Raw genomic sequence first — 21,949 nt, forward strand, 5'->3', positions numbered from 1 at the left:
CGGTATAGATGAGTTTTTAATTATTAGTGCCCCGTCCAACAATGGATTTGTAGAAATAAGGTCACATTTTCATTTGGTTTTATCTTTGGCCTGTGTCATAGTTTTGCAAGGCTGCAGGCTTGAGTTAGGGAAGGGATCAATGATTATTTTGTTCTGAGATTTATTTGTCTCCTACTAGAATTATGCTCTTACCAATTAGGTTGAGAATTAATTTTGAATAACATTAAGGAAAATAGAGAAAAATTTTCTTTTCAATAAAATCTTTTTTTTTTTGAGAGAGGAGAGAGAGAGAGAGAGAGAGAATTTTTAATATTTATTTTTTAGGTCTCGGCGGACACAACATCTTTGTTGGTATGTGGTGCTGAGGATCGAACCCGGGCCGCACGCATGCCAGGCGAGCGCGCTACCGCTTGAGCCACATCCCCAGCCCTCAATAAAATCTTATTGCAAGTCTTCATGAGTTGATTTAAAACCTACATGTTTTGGGGGCTGGGGTTGTAGCTCAGCTGCAGGGCGCTTGCCTCGCACATGTGAGGCACTGGGTTCCATCCACAGCACCGCATAAAAATAAATAAAATAAATAAAGAGAAGATATTGTGTCCATATTTAAAAAAAAAATCTTAAAAAATACCTACATGTTTTTCTTTTGCAAATCTTATTGGTAGAAACTATGGTGTTTTTTGCCATCCATAAAATCATGTTATAAATAATATATATATATATATATATATTATATAATAAAATATTTATTTATTTATGTGTGTGTGGTGGTACTGGGGATCAAACCCAAGGCCTCGTATATGAGAGGCAAGCACTCTACCAACTGAGCTATATCCCCAGCCCAAGTTATATATGTTTTGAAAGCATACACTGTGTGATTACTTCTGGAAATTGTGCTTTTAATTTTTACTTTCACCAAATTGGTTAACTGAGAAGTTAATTGATATTTTTCAAGAACCTCTGTATCATTTTGCCAACTAGAGTGCCTGATCCACACAAGGTGTCTTTTTTGTTGTTGTTGTTGTTGTTGTTGTTGTAGATGGACACAATACCTTTTATTCTATTTATTTTTATGCAGTGCTGAGAATCCAACCCAGTCCCTCCCACATACTAGGCAAGCGCTCTACCACTAGAGTCACAACCCCAGCTCCACACACGGTGTTTTTAAGAGAAGCTAGTGAGGGGCTGGAGTTGTAGCTCAATGGTAGAGTGTTTGCCCCTCATGCATGAGGCCCTGGGTTGAATCCTCAACACCACATAAAAAAATAAACAAAAATAAAGATATTTTTGGAAAAAAATATAAAAAGAGAAGCTAGTGAGCAGTTGCTCTTTTGAGTCTATGGATAACTTCTTTGGTTGTACATACAAATGTGACACTGGAGCTCGGCCACCTCTTTTCTCTGCTTGGAGCTCTCATGACTCAAGTCCCTGGAGCAGATGGACCATGTTGTGGCACCATGTGTCTAACCCAGCAGTTTTGCTACTAACTGGTGTGATTTAGGATAGACATTAGGTGCCTGTATGTTGACCTTAGCAGTATTTGTATCATTATACGAAATTTCCAGAATCAACTTTTGTTGGTGGTGGTTTGATATCCACTGCTGGATAGCTAATATCCACTGATAGCTAATTTGACCTCTTCCTGTAGTACACCCTCAGCCCCAAAATATTTTTTGACAATAAAATGTGCTTTGTCTTAGAGCTTATGTTAACTCAGTGTTCTTGCCACAAATTATCTGTGAACTAACTAAACTATATCCTTCCTCTTGCCAGACAAAAACTAGGCAGTTTTAAAAGGTAACATCACTTGGCAGGTAATGAGTGCTGTCCTGGAGCCTCAGAAGATGACCTTTTGTTTCTTTTGGCACTGACAGACTGAAGAGAAGAGTGACCTTGGAGCCCAATCTAGACATTGTCATGCATTGTTCTAATTATAAGCCACAAAATTGCCCAATCACTTATATATAGGAAAGATCTCAAATAGCAGCTGTCAGCACTTTCTTTTAAAATCAAAGCATTACACATAGAACAGGTTCTTATCTGACTTAAACTCACTGACAGTTACTGAATCTTGAAGGTTGCTGGGGGTCACCAGTGGCTTCTTTGTGACTGATCTCTGCTGAGTGGCCCAGGGTCTGGCAGCCCTCTAGACGAAAAGTGACCACCAGCACCTCACTCCCTAAGACTTAAGAACTTCTTATCAATTTCTGTGTCTATAAAACTAAAACCCCGTTCTCTTGGATATTAACCATTTGGGGAAAACTAATCAGTGGGGACTCCCTAAGCATTCTGCTGAAATCTGTAAAATAAAGAATGTCCTGGTAAGAGAACATTGTCTTGTTTAGTATGACTTCATCACACTCTGCATGTTTTAACATCTACGGCTCAAACTGAAATTCCCTTGTGAAGGAAAGAAATGTTAACCAATTTTTCTAGACACTCAATCCTTTGTATTGTTTCTTCATCTGAACTCAATTTAGCGGATCAAATGCCTTCGTCAGGTCCTTTAATGCAGCATACAATTTACAGTGCTGTTGTTAGTGTTTCCCTAAACCACCTTGTAGTGTAGTTGTTGAGATTTCAGCCTCTGCAGTCAGACTGCCTGGGTCCAGCACCTGCACTACAACTTAGGTGTGTGATTTGAGCAAGTTACTTAACCTCTCTGAGTTCCAGTTTCCTCATCTGTGAAATGGGAATAATCATGGTACTTTACTGTGTAGTCCTTAAAGGACTAAATGTGACATGTGCTCAGAGCAGTGTCTAGCACATAATAACTGCAGTTTTTTCCAGGGAAGAATACTATAACTTCAGTCAGGGCATATTTGATTGCTGGAAACAAAAAGCTGTGATAGCTTATTATTATTAATAATAAGGCCACACAAATAATCTCATGGGTACCTGATGAAGCTGGGGTCTGGGAGCCAGGGCTGAAAGTCAGCACCTCTGTGGCACCTCCCTCCATCTCTCTTGGATCATATGCTTTCCTCTGCACGTGGGCTGTCCTCTTCTGAGTCCTGCAGGTCATCTTTCTTGTTATTATCACTGCACGCGTCTAGAAACTCCTTCCTCCAGTCCGTATAAGTTATCAGATCAAGCAGACCGGATCTTGTGACACGGCTTCATAGTGTCCCACTCCCAAGTGTCCAGGAGAGGGATATCTAGCCAGGCTGGGCCAGAGGAGATGAGGCCATGTGGTAAGTAATGTGGCTCTTTCCCAAGGTTGCTGGTTCTCTCAGAAGGTGGGGTAATGGAGGGGGCAGGGGTGACAGTAACTGATCACTCTAGGATAATCTTGGTGTTGAAGTTCAAGGCTGATTAAAGGTGCCTTTATTTGAGCACTCCCCCATCATTTCAATATTATTGAAGGACGATATACATATAGAAAAGGGCAGATAGGGTATGTGAACAGCTGGATGAATTTTGACAATCTGAACACGCATGAGTACCCGGTGTCTAGCACAGGAGACGGCATTACCAGCCCACTTAGCTGCTCTGCTGTCCTCCAGTGGATTCCTTGAGGTGGAATTCCTTAGTTTTGCCTCTTTCTTGCTTCACATGGAGGCAGTCATATGCTGAACTCTTGTTTTGGGTCTGGCTTCTTTTTGCTTTGTCTTGTGAGTTTCAGCAGCATTGCTGTGTGGGTTTGTAGAGCATTAATTTTTGTTGCTCTGAAGTAGTCGGTTGTGTGAATGAACCATATTTTATCTGGTCTATTGCCGATGGTCATTTGTGCCGCAGTCTTGGCTGGGCACAGAATCACGAGCCACTGAAGCAGGAACAAAACTTTATTTTGAAAAAGCCGCTAACACTCTCCGCGCCAGCGAGTCAAAAACCGGTCCTCCCACGAGGGTGTCTGACCGGAACCGCGCGTCCCGGAACCCCCGTCTCCTCCGACCTCCTCCGGAATTCCCTCCTACTATCCTTCCCCAACCAATGGGAACTCTCCAGCAGTCCCGTAAAGTCCCGTAACTTGAGTCCGGTAGCAGGCCAAGGTGAACAGCGGGAGTCCAGTTTGCATATGAATGTAAATTTTAACATAATCATCTCAGTGGCTAGCTGGCGTCACTTTACAACCAAAGGTGCCATACATCGTATATATGCTTGTGGCTCCTAGCATCTGCCCCCTTCTGTTTAATTAAGCAACAAGCAATGTGGCTAGGGACCGTGCCTGGTAGGTTGTCCAATTTAACATATGGTTCTTACCCGTCATGGGAGAACTGACCTTTAGGCGTCAGCTTCCTGTCTTAGGTTGAATCCACTGTAATCAGAGCAACCCGTCGCTGACTACCGGTCCAGCATTCAGCCATGCTTGTGGATAGGCCTATGCACCAGTGGGGGGGTGAGGTTCTTGCCTCACCTCTGTTGGCCCCCAAATTTAGCCTTGGTGCCAGTGGGGGGGTGAGGTTCTTTGCCTCACCTCTGTTGGCCCCCAAATTTAGACCATCACTAGTAGAAGGGAGGAGGATACAGAAATGCCACGACACCAAGCCAATTGACGGCTCCTTTGGAAAAATTGCGTCATTGGTGACACCATCAGCAAAGATATGCCAGCAGTACCACAATTCGGTGCACCAGATGATATTTCACAATGTATGCAACTGATATATAGTCCAGGCAAGTTCTGCAAGCAGTTCAAATTGGAGGAGTCTATCAATATGTCCATATCCTCCCAAAGTAAATCAAGTCCTTGATAGCATTACTTGTTGAGTTATATTCATTGATGCATCAGTTTATACAGTTTACTGTGATAGCTATCATAGAAGCTGTAGTTTGGTTTTATCTCAGTCTTCACTGGAATTGGGATGGAGATGGAAATTCTGGCAATGATGGTAAAGAGACATTATCCTGAACAGAATTATTAAATATAATAAAAAGAAAAGGTGAAAGTAAACAAACAGATCTGTTAAACTCCTTTAAAAACAATCCTTAACAGCCGTTTACCAAATTTAAATTAGTAAACAAACAGATCTGTTAACCATCTTTAACAACAATCATAAACAGCTGTTCACCTAATTTAAATTAAACCATATAAATCACGTGAATAAAGAAAAAATTCGGATCCATTTTTTCATGAGCGCTCCTCATATAAGAAATATGGACATACACACATACAGACATACAACACAAAACAGAAGTGTGCACACAACATACAACACATAAGACAATAGTAAATAAAGGCCTTGTAACTATACTTAGGTGAAATCTCCATTGCAATGTTTAAAAACTCCACAGTCAAAAAAAAAATAAATAAATAAATAAATAAATAAATAAATAAAAAATAAAACACAGTCAAAAAATAAAACTGATCAGAAAAACATTAACCTAGGTTTGTATGAGCTCAAAAATAAAATAGAACTTTATGATGTGGAAAAATGCAATAATAAAATAGATACTGAAAAAAAAAACCTTGGTTAATCACTGTCGCAGATGTAAGAATAGCCAAGCTGGAGCTCTGGATGTCAGCTGTTATGGATTTGAGTCAAATCATCTTCTTTTTCTGTAGAAATTGTTTTAGTTAATCTCTCTGGAATCCAAATCGGTTGCTGTTCATCCTGTGGGAAAACACAGACAGCGCCCCGATTCCAGACTATCACTGGATCCGGGCCTTTCCATTGTCCTGTTAGAATATCTTTCCAAAGTACCTTAGGCTTATGTACATTTTTGGGGTACAAATGTCTTTCCGCAGCACTAAGTCCCGATGAATCTAAATTTAAAAAGTTTAGAGTAAAAAGGGTTATTTTAAGTTTATCTTTGGGGGATATATACCCCTTTCCAATTCCCTCCTTTTGTTTTAATAAGTACATTTTAATAGTTTGATGAGCTCTTTCAACTATGCCTTGTCCTTGTGGATTGTATGGAATTCCTGTTATGTGAGTAATACCAAATGATGAGCAAAATTGTTTAAAAGAGGAGGAAGTATAACCAGGACCGTTGTCCGTTTTTAACTGTTTTGGAACGCCCACAGTGGCAAAATTTTGTAAGCAATGAGCTATAACATCTTTAGTTTTTTCTCCGGCATGAAGGGAGCCCATCAAAAATCCGGAAGAGGTATCAACTGTAACATGTAAATATTTTAATTTTCCAAATTCTGGCAAGTGTGTGACGTCCATCTGCCAAATATGGTTAGGTATTAGTCCTCTAGGATTGACTCCAAGATTAACTTGTGGTAAAAATGTCACACAATTTTGACATTGTTTTATTATATGTCTGGCCTGTTCTTTAGTTATTTTAAAACGCTTTTGTAAAGTATTAGCATTGACATGGAACCTTTTATGAAAATTTATAGCTTCTTCTATTGTGGAGAAAATATGTATGTCATGTGTAGATTTATCTGCTAGTTCATTGCCCATACTAAGGGCTCCAGGCAATCCTGTATGTGCCCTGATATGACCTATGAAGAATGGATCTTTTCGGTCCCAGATTAGACTTTGTATAGCGGAAAACAAAGAGAAAACAGTAGAGGAAGGGGAAATCCTACCAGCATCTTCAAGGGAATTAATAGCATTAACTACATACTGACTATCAGAAAATAAATTAAATACAGAATCTTTAAACATCATAAAAGCTTGTAATACTGCATTAAGCTCTACCTTTTGAGCTGATTGTTTGGGTACTAAAAATGTAAAAGTTTGATCAGGAGTAACTACTGCTGCTGTACCATTGTTTGACCCATCAGTGAATATATTTGGAGCATTTATGATAGGGGTTTTTCTTGTCATTTTTGGAAAAACTACAGGATGCTTAGACCAAAAAGACAACAAAGGATTAGATGGTAAGTGATTATCAAATGAAACACTAGTTTTACACAGGATTATTGCCCAAGTATTTAACTCATTAGCTAACTCATCAATTTGATCCATAGTATATGGAGTAATAATTTTATTGGGAGAAATCCCAAACACTCCCTTAGCTGCTTTTATTCCTTTGAGTATTAATTGTCCTACAGCCTCAGGATATCTAGTAAGAATAGTGTTAGGGGAATAAGATAAATGTATCCACAATAATGGACCTTCTTGCCAAAATACTCCTGTAGGAATATTTTTTGTTGGTAGTACAATAAATAATAAAGGCAAACTTATATCAATTCTATCCAAATGCATATTTTCCATATATGTTTCAATGATTTTTAATACTTTTCTTGCTTCAGGCGTTAACATGCGGGGTGAATTTGGATCTGATGGACCTTTTAGAATATCAAATAAAGGTCCTAACTCTCCTGTTGGTATGCCTAGATAAGGCCTTATCCAATTTATGTCTCCCAATAACTTTTGAAAGTCATTAAGTGATTTGAGTTGATCTACTCGTATTTGAATTTTTGGTGGACGGACCATGGTTGAGGATAATAGAACTCCTAAATAATTAATTGGAAGATTTAATTGTACTTTATCTATTGCTATCTCTAGATTATAATTTTTCAATAAATTTGTAAGTGTGGCATAACATTCTAGTAATGTGTTTTTATCTTTATGTGCCAGTAACACATCATCCATATAGTGAAATATTTGTAGTTCAGGATTTTGGTTTCTAAGTGGCTGGATTGCTTTATTAACATAAATTTGACACATAGTTGGGCTGTTAGCCATCCCTTGAGGGAGTACTTTCCATTCATATCTCTGATCAGGACCTTCATGATTCAGTGCAGGGATAGTAAATGCAAAATGTGGACTATCCTCGGGATGAATTGGAATTGAAAAGAAACAATCTTTAATATCTATAACTAAAACATGCCAGGTTTTTGGTAAAGCAGACAATTGAGGAATCCCTGATTGAGCAGGTCCCATAATAACCATCTCATTATTAATGGCTCTTAAATCTTGTAATAATCTCCATTTACCAGATTTCTTTTTAATGACAAAAATGGGAGTATTATAGGGGGATACGGAAGGTTGTATATGTCCTTCCGCTAACTGTTGTCTGACCAAGTCATGGGCTACTTGTATCTTTTCTTTAGTCAAGGGCCACTGAGGAACCCACACTGGTCTTTCTGATTTCCAAGTAATTTTGATTGTCTCAGTGGCCCTTTCTGAAAACCCAATTCATGTCTATTTATTTCTTGATCTATTTGAATAGGTGCTGTCATACCTTGTTCTTGTTCTCTTAATCTTTTTTCTTTCCTAAAGCCTTGTTTAGCCCTAGTAGTGGGCGCGTTAGGATTGATGTTATTTGTTAATGTCAATCCTAATTGATCTAGGACATCTCGTCCCCATAAATTTACAGGAAGATGATCCAATACATAGGGCTGTATAGTTCCTTCACATCCTTCAGGATCCCTCCAATCTAATACCATAGCACTTCTATGGGGATTAGTCGCCACTCCTAGGCCTCGAAGCGTTTGAGTGGCTTGTTGTAATGGCCAATGTTTTGGCCATTCTTGACGAGAGATGACACTAAGGTCAGCTCCTGTGTCCAGCAGCCCATTAAAGTTATGTCCTTGTATATTTAATTTTAGCATTGGGCGAGAATCTAAATTCAAAGACAGCATAGCCCAATCTACACCTGTGGAGCCTAATCCCTTGGAACCTCTTTCTACATTACGACTGGAAAATTTATCATGCAGGCTGGGTATTATTAATAACTGTGCTATTCTATCTCCTGGTGAAATTACTGATATACCTCTTGGAGAACTAGCTATAATTTTTATTTCACCCTCATAATCGGGATCAATTACCCCAGGACTTATCATAAGTCCTTTTAGTGTAGAAGAACTGCGTCCCAATAATAAGCCTACTGTTCCTTTGGGAAGAGGTCCTTTTACTCCTGTGGGAATGATTTGAATTCCCATCTCTGGGGTTAGTACTGCTCTGGCAGAGGCGCAGATGTCCAGCCCTGCGCTCCCTCTAGTTTGTCTGATGAGGGATTTAATGGATAATGCGTCCTGGGCACTACCTTGATGGGGCTGTTGGGTTCCTCCATTGCCCCATATATTTGTGGTTTGGGGCCCCGGGGCATTGGGCCCTCTAGTCCGTTTTTTGGCAATGGAGCTTGATACCTTTCTCCACGATATCGTGGGTAAACACTTGGTCCTTGTCCGTTTTTTGATAACGGAATACCCTCTATGGTGGTTTGAGAACGGCATTCATTAGCCCAATGTCTCCCTCTACGGCATCGTGGGCAAATACCTGGTATTCTATTCCTTTGATATCCAGCTTTGTTAAACCCTCCTCTTATGGGGCAACTCCTTTTAAAATGTCCTGTTTGATTACAATTATAGCATGTTCTTGGCCTGGCATCTAAAGCCTGTTGTACTGCTGCTAAGACTTGCCCCTGTTCATTAATGTCTCTACATAATTTAATATATGTGTTTAAATCCTCATGTCTCCATGGTCTAATGACCTCTCTGCAGCAACGATTTGCTTGGTCATAAGCCAGTTGTTTTATAAATGGCATTACCTGTTCTGTATTTCCAAATATCCTAGAGGCTGACTGAATAAGTCTATCTACAAATTCAGCATAAGGTTCATTAGTTCCTTGTATTACCTTAGATAATTGACCTTGTAAGTCTCCATGCCCCTGTAAAGTTTTCCATGCCCTAACTGCATCTACAGCAATTTGTGCGTATACGCCAGGGTCATATTCAATTTGCTGTCTTTGACCTTCATATGGTCCCTTTCCCAATAGCATGTCCATATTTCTTTGAGGGTACCCAGCTTCTGCATTTCGCCTAGCTGTCTCCATGCAAAATTCCTCATTGGCAACCTTCCATAACAAATATTGTCCTCCGTTTAGCACAGATCGACACATGTTAGCCCAATCTGCTGGTGTCATGTCCAAGTTGGTAACAGATTCAACCATGCTTATTGTGAAGGGAGCTTGCGGCCCATAGGTCGTTACAGCCTCCTTTAATTGCTTTATTGTTTTGAAATCTAAAGCACGGTGAATTCGTTGCCCTCCTGCCTGCTCAAGTACAGGGCATGCTAATCTTTGGGGTCCTGCCTCAGAATTCCGTCCATCAACTACGGTAGTTGAGGGCCGCTCAGCGGTAGATGGAGCTGTTGGCTGAGTTACGCCCTCTGGTGATAGAACGGAGTTGGTAGCAACCTCCTGTTGTAATTCTCCACCTGATGGCTGCTTGTCCTCTAAGCTTGCTTTCTTTAAATTCTCCTCTGTCTGACTAGCTTGAGAGACCTTCTCTTTTGCTTGACCTAGCGTTTTTTCTACCATAGTCTGGACCTCTAACAATTTACTTAACAGTTTTTCGGTTTGTTTTTTATTGGATTCTAATCTACTATAACCTAACCCAATAAGGTAGGATAAAACAAAGCCGAAGCAGAATGAAACAAAGACGGAGCAGACAATGGTTGTATCAATTTTCTCTTTCTCAGGGCTGAATAACTTCAAACCTTGAGCCAACCATTTTTTCCAGTTCGCCTGAGAAAATTCTAGGGCTAGGGAGCTCGAAATAAAAACAAAATAAATCAAAACAAGAACACATTGTTTTCTGAGAAGGTCATCCATCCTGTCGCCTTCCCTCAGGGGCGAGCAATTTACTCACCTCTAAGCTTCAGGCGTTCCCCGCACGGGCCGCCAAATGCCGCAGTCTTGGCTGGGCACAGAATCACGAGCCACTGAAGCAGGAACAAAACTTTATTTTGAAAAAGCCGCTAACACTCTCCGCGCCAGCGAGTCAAAAACCGGTCCTCCCACGAGGGTGTCTGACCGGAACCGCGCGTCCCGGAACCCCCGTCTCCTCCGACCTCCTCCGGAATTCCCTCCTACTATCCTTCCCCAACCAATGGGAACTCTCCAGCAGTCCCGTAAAGTCCCGTAACTTGAGTCCGGTAGCAGGCCAAGGTGAACAGCGGGAGTCCAGTTTGCATATGAATGTAAATTTTAACATAATCATCTCAGTGGCTAGCTGGCGTCACTTTACAACCAAAGGTGCCATACATCGTATATATGCTTGTGGCTCCTAGCACATTTGGGTAGTTTTCTGTTCTTGTCTAGTCCTCCTAGTGAACTTTGTTGAACATGAACACATCACTGTTGACTGTTTACCACCAGAGACTCATACAAGGTGTGGGAATTGCCTTCCATCTCGTGTGATTGAATTGCTGGTCTCTTGCAGAACAATACTGTTTTGCTTCTTATTTTGTGGCTTCTCTTTTTATATGGTGACTTTCATGTTGTAAGGGCAGGGCATGTTGCAAACATTTTTTTTGTGTGTGTGTGTGAAAGAACCTTGGGTACATTTCCATAGGTGCTCAACTGTCTGGGAACAATCCCTATTTCAGGCAAGGCCCCAGTTGTCATGTTAGGTCTCAGCTAGCCTGCTGCTTAGTCAAAGGGGATTGATCTAGGGGTGGACACATTACCCAGGCTGGACCCATCATATCTATTTTAGGAGTCAAAGATAATGCCAGGTTTGGAGTTTCTGTTTTAGGAATAGTAGTGCTAACATTATAAACAAGGACATTCCAGGAGAGCCAGGGGGTAGGGATGAATCTGAGTTCAGTGTGGGATATGTTAAGTTTACTGTTCTGGTGAAGGACGTGGGGTTAAGAGTTGGCAGGACTAAGAGTCCACTGTGCTTTGCATGCACTCTGCAGTCTTGGGCACCTAATTTATTTAGCCTCTTAAAGTTTCAGTTCCTGGGCTGGGGATGTGGCTCAAGCGGTAGCGCGCTCGCCTGGCATGCGTGCGGCCCGGGTTCGATCCTCAGCACCACATACCAACAAAGATGTTGTGTCCGCCGAGAACTAAAAAATAAATATTAAAAATTCTCTCTCTCTCTCTCTCTCACTCTCTCTTTAAAAAAAAAAAAAGTTTCAGTTCCTTCTCCATAGGCTGGCACCTCCCAGTAAGATTAAAACAAGACAGTGCATATAAAGGGTGTAGCTTATTGCCTGGCAATTAAGTATTCATAAAGTTTGCACTAATAGGATGATGGTGCTGTGATGGTATCTAGAGGGCCACTGGAAAACAGGGACTGGAGTGCTGAAGCAAGAGACCTGTGACAGGTGGAAACCATGCATAGCATCTGGCTGGAGGGGCAAGAATAGGGTGTGGAGAGGAACAGATGGCAGCCCAAGTCATGTTGTTGTGGACACAGCTTTTAGAAGAAGGAACAGGCGCTGGAGAAGGAGACTGAGGAGCTGCTTGAGAGGAAGGGGAAGGAGCAGGGGAGTGAGCCCCACAGGAGCCTGAGGAGGAGGGGTGCTGGGCAGCATCCAGGGCACCAGTGAATCTGTGGGCTCCCCAAGTTTCAGGTGAATGTCCTTTATCTTCCTTAAGCTTGGCCACGGTAAAATCAAATAAGTCAGTGGTACAAATAAGTCAGCAATGTGTTAAGTTACTCAAATGTACATGATGACTGAGTTCTTCAGGTGGCAGGTATCTGCACGTCCACTGTCGCCAGTGGAGATGAACCAACACCAACAACACCTGGAAATTCTTCCTCTGACTCTTGTCCTGTCTCCTCCCACACTGCCAGGCTCCTTCCTGCTGCTGCCACCCACCTCTGGAGGAAAGCCAAGTAGATCACCTGTAAACCAAACCAAACTAAAAAAGAGAGCGAACAAAAAGAGACAGTTGGTATTATGTGGCCAGTAGTTTTCCCATTTTCTTTTTCTGGAATGCTTCTGGTTTTGCACTTTGTTTCCTCTTCTGACTTTCCTCAACAAAATTGGTCCATGCTCCATGTTTGTACACGTATGATAGTGGTGGGACTTTAAAAGAGTATGTCTGCATGTAGTAATCAAGGGGAAAGGAGAGGAAGAGGCAGGTGCTAGGAGAAAAAGAAAATAGGAAAGGGGAGAGTAAAGACATCAGGAAAGCAGCAGAAAGGAGCAGGAAGAGGAGGGGCTGATTTGGGGAGGGAGGGGTGAGGAGGGCGCTCTGGGAAAGGGGTTGCTAGGGGTTTTTCAAGTTTCCTTTTGCAAATGGAATCCTAACTCAGATGTTCCCTGTGGGAATCAAATCTGTCTTTCCTGTTTTCTCAGCCTCCCAGCTAAGTATTGGAACTGAGCTCCACTAAGAGGGAGTGGATGGGGTCCGCAGCAGCTGCTGAGCAGTCTCAAGGGTGCAGTTCTCCATAAACAGACCACCCAAGGGCAGGGAGAAGAGCCAACCTGGCCGGGTGTGCCTGGGCTTCCCTGGAAATAGAAGCCCTGTCCTTTGGGGATTAAAACTATCTTTTTAAAAAATGTTGAAGCAAATTTGATCTTAGATTATACGTCAATTACAGATTTTAAAAGATGGTTTTAATTCATCCTGAATTAACAATGGTGACAGGTCTCCCTTTTAGGACTGGTGGAACACCCTCCAACATTCCTTCAGTTGTCCACGGGGTGCTTTGTCCCCATCTCCAAATGTGTACGTAACAGCAGTGTTCCTGGGGGTAGCCACGGTGCACTTTTCGGCTTACAGGGGTTGGCTCTTGAGTTCTTAAACCGTATCTTTTTTATCCTTTTAACCGCACAGTGATGAACCTGCTGTTTTTGCAAAGCCCTGGGATTTGGGCTCAGTATCCGCGCAGTTCGGCCTTCCTTGTTCCATATTCGAAGCATTTCTAAAGCGCGGGCCACGCTGGGCACGGCCGCCTGGTTCAGGAAGGCCTTCTGCCCGGGTGGGTTTATTTTTAGTCGGGGGGTGGGTGGGTGACGTGAATTTCTCCCGACCCTGCTGCAGCGGGGCGGCTCCAGAGGCCGCCCGCGCCCTCGGCGGAGGGGCTCGGGACCAGCGGGGCGGCGAGCGCAGGACGCGCAGGTCCTGGGCGGGCTCCTTCCTGCCCGCGTGCCCCCCACGCCTCCCACAATCCCCGGCGCCGGTCTCGCGCCCCTGACCCAGCGAGGCCCGTGCGGAGCGGGCGGCCTCGGCGGCCTTCGGACGCAGCCGGAAAGTGGCGAACGCCGCTTCGGCCATTTCCGGCCCGGCAAGCTTCGGCAAGTTCCGCAGTCGCCTGTCGGAAATGGCTGCCCGCCGGCAGAGGGAGCGGGGGATCCGGCGCGGCCTGGGAGGCGCGCGGCCGGCCGCCAGAGCGACTTCTGGGAAGCCGAGTTTCGCGCAGGCGGCGGCGGCTCGTCCCTGACCTGGAAGCCGGTAGGAGTTCGGGCGGCTGGGAGCCCCGGGAGCGGAGGGAGCGCGCGGAAGGGCTGGGGGAGGCCGCGGAGCTGGCCACCATCGCGGGGGAAAAGGGTGCGTGGGAAGGACCTGGGCCGGCCGTGCCTGGAGCCAGCTGCCCGGGCGGCGCAAGGCGTGCAGCTGCGGAGCAGGCCTGCTCCGCGCCTGGGGGCCTGGGGGCCTGGGCAGCGGCCAGAGGAGGACCGGCGGGTGGCCTGAGTTGGAAGCCTGGCCTCCCCACCCCCGCACGCCCCCACCTCGGGTTCCGTTGCTCGGGACCCACCTCCAGTCCTTCTGGACGCTCGCCAACAGCTGTCCAGCATCACGTGCTAGGTGAAGCCCACCGCCCGCGGTGTCGGTCCGGCTGCTCGCAGGGAGCATCTTCTGTGCACCGGGCGCAACCGGGCCGCCCTTCACCCATTCTCCCCGTGCACACTCCCACCTCTCCCCGGCCCTGCCCCACACACAGCCAAGCTGCCTGCGGCTGCCTTTCCTGGACTCTGTTTACTGGGCTCCTCTCCTTTCCTGATACCCACTTCCTGTCCGAGGCTCCAGGTGCAGCGTTCTTCGCATCTGCAGAGGCTCTGGCGGCTTCGGCTGCACCGCAGGACAGGGCTGCTGAGTGCATGCCTGCGCCCTGGCCCGCGCTGCAGGCGAAAGCCCCGGCCCAAGCCCTTGGAGACCACGCAGGGCTGCCCGCTGCAGCGGAGCGCTGCTTTCTCCCTGCCACACTTGAGCCAGCTGCTGGCTCAGCTCCTTTGGATGCCTATGGCTCTCAGCAGACTGAAATTTGGTGGGCTCCTCCTCGCAGTCTGGAGGTCCTCTTAGTTAGACTCCTTTAGTGGAGGAGGAAACGAAAAACACCACTAGTCTGTTTTTTTTTTCTTATCCATATGTGATTTATTTAGGAGGCATCTTAAGCACTTCTCGTTACTCTGTCCCCTTCTTCCTCCAATTTAGATAGCTTTTGGAGGAGGGACGCCCCATGTTCTGATTTTGAAAACTCTTCAGTGTGTTGCAGTCATGTGGATGGTGCGCAGTTTTCTGTGTTGCTCAACAGTTAGCCTTGCACTCCAATGCCACACGGTCCTAGGGCCTGGGACAGTGGCACATGGTGCGTTCCTCTTGAGTGAAGCCAGGCGTTGTTCCCAACTTATTTAGCAGGGGGACTTTTAAATATTTACAGATGAAAGAAAAAGCCATTTTCTTAAACTCTTATTTGTTGTGTTAAAAATACCTTATCGTGTAGGAATTCCCTGATCCTTGGCTGTGGAGAGCCTGAGGATTTGTTAATATCTTGAGTGTGAGAAGATGTTTTCTGGAAGAAAGCTAGAATTGTGGATCTTCAAAGTTCCCCAGACAGTATATATTTAACAAAGGAAGATGTGAGGGGCATACCTTACGGTATGCTTGACAAGCCTTTCCCTTCATTCCCCACCCCTCAGTTTCCTACAGATAGTGGGGGCTGTTATTAAATATTTGGTCTCATAAGCAAAAAGACTTCAGTGAACAGGTGACAGGAAGAGATGGCCTTTCTGAGAGGAGACCCTCCCAAGGATGACTGGAAGCCCTCAGAAGAAAGTCTGTGCTAGAGAAAGTGGTGTCCTTAGGCACCAGTCAGTGGTCCCCTGGAAGGCACTGAGGTAGGTGGTGCAGCAGGGAGGTGTGGTCCTTGTCCCCCTGGAACTGTGACTGGTTTTCTGGAGGAGGGTTGAAGGCTTTGGAGAGAATCTGTGTCTTTGCATACAGTTGGTTCAGAGTGAAGGAAGGAATATAAGCCAGGGAACTTTAACGAAGTCCTAAAACTGCCCACTGATTTCTGCTGGAAATTAAGTGTAGGCCAGAAAACTTCTGTTAACATATTTCCTTCCATTTGAATTTTGTTTCCTCTTAATTTTTGGTAGTTGTTTCTTTTGAAAACCTTCGATGATGGGGCAGCTAAACCAAGAAGAAAAGATTTTTCATGTGTTGTAGGTCCCATGAAAGTAGCAAAGCTCGGGCAGATGGAATTGAGATCCTCAGGAGAATAGGTGGGCTTGGCTGTAAGTCATTGTGATCCTTTCCTGCCTGAACCCCTCACACACTTGTACATTCCCAGTCTTTCAGGTCTTGGGTGATGAAATTAGTTGGAAGAGAAATGGGATCTATAAAATCTGTAATCTTGCAAGTAGAAGAGGAATAAGAGGAGACTCATTTAGAAACATACCTCTCCTATACCTTGTCCATAATATACAATAGCTATTGCTCAGAGACATCCAAATGACCTATTAAAAACCCCCGGATAGAGATAGAGAGATGAACCGTAGTCTATTAAGAGTGAAAGTAGCATATGCATAATATATAGCAGAGCCTGATATATACAGTAATACCTACCTGAAATCCATAGCTGAATGAGCAAGGCTATCTTCCTCTGAAACCACTAAGAAAAAACAGGCAGTGGCTGTAGCTTGCCAGTGCCTGCCCTAGAATAGCACCCTCACACACACACCAGACTTGGTGTATTCCTCAGTTTGACTGGTCCGGTGTTTTAGATGGGTCAGTGGTGTTAACGATTAACATCCTGCATGTTTGCTTTATTTGTCCTTTTCCCTCTTATGCTTTCCTCCCACCCTGTCATCATTTGAGCCCTCCAGTTTCCTTTTTTTCCCCTTGGTACCAGGGATAAAACCCAGAGGCACTTGAACACTGAGCCACATCCCCAGCCCTTATTGTTTAAAAAATTTTTAAAAGTTGTAGATGGACACACATCTTTCTTTTATTTATTTTTATGTGGTGCTGAGGATTAAACACAGTGCTAGGCAAGCGCCCTACCACTGAGCTACAACCACAGCCCTTTTATTTTTAATTTTTTATTTTGAGACAGGATCTCCTAAAGTTGCTTAGGGCCTCACTAAATTGCTGAGGCTGGCTTTGAACTTGTGATGCTCCTGCCTCAGCCTCCTGAGTGATGGGATTACAGGTGTGCACCACTGCACCTGGCTCCAATTTACTTTTATTTATTTTATTTTTATGTTTATAACATATGGTTTATTTAAAGTTAAAACATAAATAACGTGGGCTGGGGATGTGGCTCAAGCAGCAGGGCGCTCGCCTGGCATGCTCGGGGCCCTGGGTTCGATCCTCAGCACCATATAAATGTAAAATAAAGATGTTGTGTCCACCAAAAACTAAAAAAAAAAAAAAAAAAAAAAAATTAATTAAAAAATTCTCTCAAAAAAATATAATATAAAGTGAGTAGTAGAATATATGGATCTAATTTACTTTTAAACAATTTTCAACAAATACTTGATATTCTAAAGGAAAAAAAATAGGTTGGGAATAATACCCTTAACATGAGTAATAAGAGATAAAACATGTATGATATAAATACATTATGATGGTAGATTATGATAATATCCTCAATTACTGTTTAAGTTCTTTGACATCCTATAGTCCTTGCACATATTTTTTTCTTGCACAGATTTTGATCTGTAAAATCCCTGAAAGATAGGCTAAACTTAAACATATTTCTTTTTTCAAGGGGAAAAGGTAGGTGGGAAAGAAAATTGAGTCTTGGGAGGATTAGGGTATTTGGCCAAGGTCAGATGTAGTAAGTGGCAGACTTCATGAGCTGGCCAATAATATTTACCTGCCTGTGCCTAGCTAAATTCTTTCAGTGATGTCACCTTTCTTGGGCAGCCCATTCCAATTTATAGACCAGGTTCTTGGAGCCTTTTCCTGTAGTTTGCTTCCCTATGAGTGTCACACAGAACAAAAGTGTTTCTATTCCCTGTGGCTGTTCAAGATAGCCACCGTGTTTCACCATGACACAAGTTGCAAACTAGCATGCCTGAATCAAATAAGGCCAGGCCCATTTACACAAAAGCTTCAATTGTAAGTCAACTTTTAGAAATGGGGAGATTGCACATAAAAAAAAAATTACTATTTTTATTTTCTTTGAGAAAAAGAATTTCATTGTACACAGCTCACATTTCTGATGTTGAACAGACTCTTCATTTTGCTAAGTGCCTACTGACCAACTTTACCTGGCTCCCAGGACCTCCATAGTTGTTGAGGTTGCTGTCTGTTCATAGGTTCTCTATTCCCCATGCTAAGTATTCCCGTTTCTGCCAGCTGTTTCTTATTTGACAGTTTTAAACTCCTCTGCTCTCCATTTACTGTATTAATGGCCCTCTTAAAGTGTGGCTCTCAGTGCAGGCTACAGTGTTCAGTATTCAGTGCTGGCTGACAGTAACCTTCATTCCTTCTCTTCAACACTGTTAAAATAAAATAAAAGGCAAAATAAAAATCAAGGTGGTAGGTTTTTTTTCTAAACAGTCCTATACACTTGACTCACTGAAGTCCTAGCCAACTAAATCACAGTTGTGTTTGCGGACATGTGCTCCTGTTAGGCCAAATCATTTCCATGTAGTTTTGAGATCTAAGTGCTGAACCTTGTCTTTATCTCTATTAATTTTCCACTGTGTAGAATTCCGGACTGATAAAATTCTTTTGTGTTCTGGGTTTTCTCCTAATCACCACTTACTCCTTCCAGCATGACTTCCTTTATTTCTGGAGCTGTGAAGTATATGAGCACTTTGTCTTTGAATGGAGAAGATAGTTGATAAGGTCCTAAACCATTATTAATGGATTCATAGGAAGGTTGGGAGCAGAGCTCTAAGAAAAGCATTGTGCTTGAGATTTTGGAAAGGAAATAAGGAGGAGATCTTGGGCATAATAGCCTTGCTGCCTTGAGTTGATGTGTTGGTGGCTCTCCCCTCACCCCATAAAACAAACATACGTGTGTTTTCTGGTTTCCAGGCAGTAATAAGTCAGGTCCTCGAATCTGAAAGCATTTGAGGTCATCCAGTCTAACTCTTTAATTTACAAGTTCAAAAAAGACCTTGAGTCAAGAAAACAAGGAATTTGGAATTAGGAGCCCTGGTGAATCAGAAAGATGGTGATAATAAAGCCATGGAAAAACTTGAGTCTTAGGGTGGACTCACCTGAGGGTGTAGTGGGATGCGAGTCCCCTAGCTGGTTTGTGAAAGGTTTGTCAAGCTTTGGCCTCAGTTTCTATACCTCACACCTCGTTTGGGGAGGCACAGGGCACTAAATGATATTGTGTATCTCCATAGTATAAAACAAAAATGATGTTTTCTGGAGAAATCGAAACCTTAAATTCGCTTATACCCTAGGCACTTGAACATCAAGTTGAGAATTCAGGGAAAATGTTAGCAAAATCCATCTGAAGACCTTATTAAAAATTGTTCCTACACCTCTTCCCTCATTTATAAAAATGTATTCTCATTTTTAGAAGAGAGAGACAACTATGAAGAATGTAAAAATTCCATAATCTAGAAGTGCCACTGTTGTTTTTTTACTTATATTTGTTTTTCTATTCAGAAATATAAACATTTGCATTTTATTTCACTTTTTAAATCTTTTTAAATATTTATTTCTTTTAGTTGTACACAATATCTTTGTTTTTATTTTTATGTGGTGCTGAGGATTGAACCCAGGGCCTCACACACACTAGGTGAGCGCTCTACCACTGAGCCACAACCCCAGCCTCAACATTTGCATTCTAAATATTTTGTATCATACTGGATATATGATTTTGAATCTATATTTTCCCACTTAACATTACATTGTGAACATTTGTCCACTTTATTTTAATTTTTGGACTGGAGATTGGACCCAGGGGCACTTAACTACTGAGCCACATCCTCAACCCTTTTTTTTTTTTTTTAAATTTTTTTTATTTTTTATTTTTTAGTTCTCAGCAGACACAACATCTTTGTTTGTATGTGGTGCTGAGGATCGAACCCGGGCTGCACGCATGCCAGGCGAGCGAGCTACCGCTTGAGCCACATCCCCAGCCCGTCAACCCTTTTTTGTATTTTATTTAGAGACAGGGTCTTGGTGAATTGCTTAGGGCCTCATTAAATTGCTGAGGCTGGCTTTGAACTTGCCATTCTCTTGCCTCAGCCTCCTGAGCCTTTGGGATTACATGTGTGTGCTACCACCCCCAGCTCATTTTTCTACTTCATTTAAAATTATTGAAAAGCTTACTGATAGCATGATGACCTTATTAATGATTTTATTTTATTTTATTTTGGTAGTACTGGGGATTGAACCCAGGAGTGTTTTACCACTGAGCTGCATCCCACCCTTTTAAAAACTTTGAGACAGGTTCTTGCCAAATTGCCCAGGCTGGCCTCGAACTTGTGATCCTCCTGCATCAACCTCCCAGTACTGACATTTCTGAAGTTATATTTAGTTTTGCTCCTATTATTGGACATTTAACTTATATGTTACATGTTTTATAAAGAATGCTGAGGTGATTGCATCTTTATATAGGTCTTTGTTACCTAGAAGACATTCCTAGAAAGCAAAATTTTTGCATGCCTGTAATCTCAGGGACTTGGGAAGCTGAGGCAGGAGGATCACAAATTTGAGGCCAGCCATGGCAACTCAGGAAGACCATGTCTCAAAGAATGGGATGTAGCTCAGTAGTAAACTATCCCTCAGTTCAATCCTCACTACCGCCAGAACAAAACAAAAAGCAAAATTGCTGAGTCAAAGATAAGAAAATTTTAGACTTTTGTTAGGAATGGAAGTGACTTTTTAACCTTTACACTAGCTTGGTTCAAAGAGCTCCTGTCACATTGCAGTGCTGCTAAGTTCCGAACTGTGCTGTCCTTACGTACCTTTATTTTACTGTTTTAGTGTGAACATTCTTTTAAAAATATTTTTTATATAAATGGACAAAATACCTTTATTTTATTTGTTTATTATTGTTTTTTATGTGATGCTGAGGATCGAGCCTAATGCTTCACACGTGTTAGGCCAAGTGTGCTACCCCTGAGCCACAATCCCAGCCCCTAGTGTGAATATTCTTGAAGTTATTTATTTATTTGTTTACTAATGAGCCTTAAGATTAATTTCTGTAAGTGGAATTTCAGGGCCAGAGGAGAGGCTTAGTCTCACCACTTTTGATTCACTGCCAAACTGTGCTCTGGGAAGGTGTGCCAATTTTCACGCCCTGCAGCAGAGTGTGGGAATGTTTACCCTGGATTCTGATTAGCACCAGATATTATGATGGGAAAGGTCACAGTATCTTGTTTGAAATGTACATTTCTTTGATTGCTAGGAAGGTTAAACATTTAAATGTGTTTTACAATTTGAACCCTATTTGTGTAACTTCCTCTTGTTTCTTTGGCCACCATTGAACTGCTTTTGTTTCTTCTAACCTGATCACGTTACAAATGCTAAGTCTAAGCGTTTTTTCCTTATAAATACACAGGATCTGTGGATTTTTATGTAGTCAAGTTTGTTGAATTTTTATGGATTCTCTTGCTCTGATTCCTAGAAAAGTGGGGGTGTACTTCAGATGAAATTATATTTTCCTTTTTTTTTTAGGTTTAATTTATTACAATTCTTAAATCCATTTGGGTTTCATTTTTTAGTTTGGTTTGTCCTGTGGGAATCTATTTTTTTTCCCCAAGTAGGTAATTATTACTTATTGAAATATGTAGGTGGTGTTGCTGGGCGATGCAGCATATGCCTCTAATTCCAGCAGCTCGGGAGGCTGAGACAGGAGGATCTCAAGTTTGAGAACAGCCTCAGAAACTTATCAAGGTCCTAATCAAGCAAGACCCTGTCTCAAAAAATGAAAGGTGTTGGGAGTATAACTCAATGATGCAGTGTCCCAGGTTCAATCCCGCTACTGAAAAATATACTTATATCTTGTTAGTGAACTTTAAAATAACTGCAACAAGATGTTTTTCTTAATTACAAGAGTAATATGTGCTTATTAAGTAAAATAAATGAAGACAGAGTGTGTTTTACTGTAAGTAACATGGTAGACAGAAGCAGTGAACAGGCGCTGGGTCGTGCAGATCTGGAT

The 21,949-nt window shown here is 42.6% G+C and overlaps 1 protein-coding gene across 5 annotated transcripts in view; it reads left to right on the plus strand.

The window, feature by feature from the left end:
• Positions 1–21,949, plus strand: part of EXTL3 (exostosin like glycosyltransferase 3) — a 113,491-nt gene that overhangs the window by 51,168 nt on the left and 40,374 nt on the right. For 2 of the 5 annotated variants that reach the window (XM_081269231.1, XM_081269233.1), the window contains exon 1: positions 13,776–14,037. The exons of the other annotated variants lie outside the window; for them this stretch is intronic. The gene's annotated coding sequence lies outside the window, so the exon portion shown is untranslated. Of the gene's footprint in view, positions 1–13,775; positions 14,038–21,949 lie in introns of those variants that run through there. 5 annotated transcript variants of the gene reach the window in all.

This window comes from Spermophilus citellus, assembly GCF_964194105.1.
Source record: "Spermophilus citellus genome assembly, chromosome: 16".
Taxonomy (NCBI): Eukaryota; Metazoa; Chordata; class Mammalia; order Rodentia; family Sciuridae; genus Spermophilus; species Spermophilus citellus.